The 4585-nt window shown below is 34.8% G+C and overlaps 1 non-coding gene across 1 annotated transcript; it reads right to left on the reverse strand.

Moving 5' to 3' along the window:
* Nucleotides 1-3017: 3017 nt before the first annotated feature.
* On the reverse strand, nucleotides 3018-3122 carry LOC128041474 (small nucleolar RNA R71). Its single transcript, XR_008196494.1, has one exon. It is a non-coding gene; the product is annotated as a small nucleolar RNA R71 (small nucleolar RNA).
* Between the last annotated feature and the right edge of the window lie 1463 nt (nucleotides 3123-4585).

Below are 4585 nucleotides of genomic sequence, written 5' to 3' on the forward strand. Positions count from 1 at the left end.
AAATAGAATTAGATAGGATCATTCATATCATGAAATAGTATGAAAAATTTATGTATTGACTATTTATATAAACTAATTGTATAAATCAAGATTTGGATGAAAGTGGAGCTACTAAGGGAAAAGCTAAAATCGGGGATTAGTCCCTGAAGTATCCACTCTTTTCACATTTTGAATAGGTAAGTTCATATGAAACTTACTATTTTATGTTATGTTATGTTATGTGTGATTTTGTATTTGATTTCATTTATATATGTTTTTACAAGATTAGAACATTTGTGAATTTGGCATGAATGCTAGTATGGATTGAATTGAAATGTTACGTGGTATTTGGTCATAATGAAATTGTATAGGGTACACAAGTGAAATTTTGAAAGTGTATAGAACTTGTAATTAAAACATGCAATCACCTATAAGGTACAATATGAAATATAAACATTTATAGGGATGATACTACAATATGTGAAATGGATGCCCGTGTGAACTTGTAAAAGATTAGGATACGTTTGGCAAGCGAATAGGGTCTTATGTGCGCTTGTATGAGGATTATCAAAGATTTTAACAGGATCTAACATTCGTTGCGGATTCTCAAGTATTATGTGCAACAGGTTTAACTTAGACGAGTAACTTGATGTGTCATGATATAAGTTTAGCCAGATGGGCAACCTAATATATATTCAACTCAGATGAGCAACTTGGTGTAGTGTAGTTTACCAGTGTATTCGAGTCTATTTTACAAGGGTTCATTAGAGGAAACGATATAAATGAACTTGGAAATTTGAAAAGAGGATGAAATATATATGGCAATAATCAACCATAATTTGCTGTAGCAGATTAAACTAGGTTTCGCACTTTAGGAGCTTGAAAGTAAGCATTATCATTAGGATTTAATTATATTTTAGTAATTTTTTCAATTCAATAAAATGTGCAAATTGAGTCTTTTATTGACCTTATGGGTCGAACGAAGCCTAAGGGTGAGCTAAAGAACTTTATAAGTGTACAGGAGACCTTTAGAAGGCATATTAAATATATATTGGTTGCTATGTCGCAACATGGAATGGTCAATGTCGCAACATAGGGAGGAAAATAGAGAAATGATGAAACTGCCTTCGTTGCCCCAACACAGGCTAAAGGTGTCATGACATACCCTAGAAGATATCCCAAAACGAGTATACTGACTCCTACGTCATGACATAGGTCCTAGTGTGTCGCAAAATTGATTCTGGATAGAAATTAAACACGAGCCAATGGGCGTTTTGGTCTGCAGAATCAAACTTAAAGCTCGTGAGCGGCAGTTAATTAGGGTTACTGACGACAGCCACCTGAGATTTATAAATAGACTTTTTTTGTCACATGTAAAAGACACCAATTACTTTGTTTAGGATTCCGCTTTTAAATTTTAGTTTAGTTTTCTTTCTTATTAAGTTTTAGGTTATTTCAAATTTGTTGTTGTTTTATCTTGAGAGATCGATTTGTGGAGACGATCAAACTCTGTGGATTCGATTTATTCTTAATACAAATCAGACATTTTCTTAAACTATACATTCCAATCCATTTTTCACGTGTTCTATTTGCATCAAATCCATATTTTTTTATGAAAACCATGATGAACTAATCCTTCTATGGGGGATTAGGAAGTGGAGGTATGATCCATTAACTGTTTTGTAGGGTTACTCAACGAATCAGCTGTTTAGGAAAGGAAGAATTTAAAACCGTAGGCTTGACAACCCTAGGAAGTAATCAAGGTGGAAATTAACCCAAAATTAGTATGGCCTATCCATGAAAACCTTCACCCAAAACTAGTCTAGACTGTGAGGTCGGAAGATAAGTAGTTTTCTTGACTCTTTATTTGAGTGGAAGATCAAAGGACCCTGCTGGGATAGTGACTAGTTGATTGACGAGAAGCTCGAAGCAACACTTGATGGAGATTACCGAAACAAGCTAATCACCAACAATCAATATTTGATTTGTTTTACTATTTGATCTCTTGAATTTTATTTTCTTGTGTTATTTTACTTTATTATTATAAAATCTTAAAAACTCTCCTTTATTTTACTATCGTACTATAACCAAATTAAAGTACTAATTAGATCTTATGGTGTTCAGGTTAAAATTGATCTAGCACTCACCTTCCTTGGGTATGATCCTTAGAGTACTCACCTACTCCGTAGTAACTATATTACAACTAGATTTATATATTTGTGGATACCACCTCGATATGTATATCTTTTACTGCAGTATTCATCCTCTGGACGTTATTACATCTGGAGACGATCAAGTTGTTGGAGCCATTGCTGGGGAGACAACATTAGTAGTTTGATTTTAATTTTTGTACTCGATAAGGATAATTCAGAAATTTTTAGGTGATAGATACAATTTTTATTTCTTTATTGGTACTAATATTCTCTTTCTAGGTTTAGTGTATGACTCGTGGTAGAGGAATACCTATTGTAGCAGTCACAAATTTAGAAAGAATAATCCGAGGAAATCGTCGACAACAACAACAGCAGTAGCAGATGCAAGATCCACCACCACCTACTCAAGCCAACATATCACGCGAAAATGCACTATTTGACGATACTAACGACGATGCTATAGGAGACCCACAAACACCTTCGCAGTTACCCATAAACGTACGCATGGCTTACAATGAACAAACCCTAAGAGACTATGAATTACCAAGTCTAGACATAGTTCAAGAAAGTATAATAAGGCCGACTATTATAGCAAATAATTTTGAGATTAAACCGACAATTATTCAGATGATCCAGAATAATCTGTAGTTTTAGGGCACAATGATAAATGATCTGAATCAATACTTAAAATGGTTTCTCCAACTTTGTGAGACTCTTAAGTATAATGAGGTCACTACTAATGCTATTCGTCTTGATTGTTTCTCTTTTCTTTGATTGTTAACACCATTTCTTGGTTAACTTCGTAGGCACCAGGGTCTATCACGACATGGGATGTGCTCGTTGGAAAATTTCTTCAAAATTTCTTCCCTATTAGCAAAGCTATTCAACTAAGAAAAGAGATTGTTATCTTTAGACAGATGGAAGGAAAAAGTTTTATGAGGCTTGAGAATGTTTTAAAACGTCAATTTAGAAATGCCTGCACCACGAATTTCCTGAGTGGATGCGTCTGTAGGTGGTTTATAATGGGTTGGTTGTGAATGCAAGATCAGGACTAAACGGAGCAATAGAAGGAGCCCTCATGAACAGAACGGACAAGGACGTCTATGAAATCATTGAGAACTAAGCTTTGAACTCCTATCAGTCGACAATTGAACAATTTACATATAGCTAGAAAACTACAATAGTAATAGCTATTCAAAAGGATGATAACTATCAACAGTTAGTAGATAGACTTAACCATATCGAATCTGCGAACAATGCACCATCTATGGGTGGAGGAGACAAACTGGTCCTTAATTACATCAACAATCCTGCCAAGGATGTGAACAATATCAGAAATAGGGTGGAAACCCCTATTCAAATACATACAATCCCAGCTGGAGAGATCACCCAAACCTGAGATGGGGAGGAAACCAATGAGGAAATAATATTCTGAACCAAGTTAAAAACACTAGCTATCAACCTCCTTATTTGCAAAAACCTTAAGAAAGGGCCAACCCAAGTGACCATACTGCATGTGGTCAACGTATGGATAGAATTAAGGGAGAAATGCAATAAATGAGAATGGACATAAAATAGATGTAATCTGAATGCACCAATTTAACCAAAACATTGACTAAACATGAAGATCAAATGAGCTAATTAATGAGCATGATGGGTGACATCAAAAGGAAAATTGGCACCAGTATTCCTAGAAATACAAAAATAAACTTGAGAGAGAAGGTAAGGAGCACGTGAAAGCAATAGCACTCCAATCGGGTCAAAGTACTGAGTAGCCCAGAAAACCCTACTCCAGAGATAAATATGGAGAATGCTAATGGTTCTCAAGAGAAATACCTAGAGGCTAAAGATGAACCAAAGTTACAGGAGGTAATCACACCAGCAATTGAGCTAGAAAAAGAAGTAACTAAAGATACTACCGTTGCAAAGATCCCATTCCCTTTAAGACTAGAAGAAAAAAAAGTGGGATGAAGATGAGTTTGTAAGGTCCCAAAATTTTTTCAAAACATTAAATGTTAACCTACCTTTAATGAAGTTAATTGATAAGGTTTCTAAGTATGCCAAGTTTTTAAAGGAAATTATGTCTAGGCGTAGGAAAATTAAGGTAGGTGAACAAGTTAGTCTAAGCGCTTCTTGTAATGCTATTATTTCAAGAAACTTTACTATTCCTATAGAGATAGGGAGCATTCATTTCAATAGAGCTCTATGCGATTTAGGAGCTAGAACTAATTTAATGTCTTTCTCTATTTCTGAAAAACTCGGATTAGGGAACCTAAAGAATACGCAGATAACACTACAGTTGGCTGATAGGACATTAGTACATCTGAAAGGTGTATTGGAAGGAGTGTTATCAAAGTGCATAGTTTCATTATCCCAATAGGTTTTTTGGTTCTAGATTTTGAAAAAGATCAAGAGATCTTGATCTTATTAGGTAGACATTTTCTAGCTACTTC

Source organism: Gossypium raimondii, chromosome 5 (assembly GCF_025698545.1).
Source record: "Gossypium raimondii isolate GPD5lz chromosome 5, ASM2569854v1, whole genome shotgun sequence".
NCBI lineage: Eukaryota > Viridiplantae > Streptophyta > Magnoliopsida > Malvales > Malvaceae > Gossypium > Gossypium raimondii.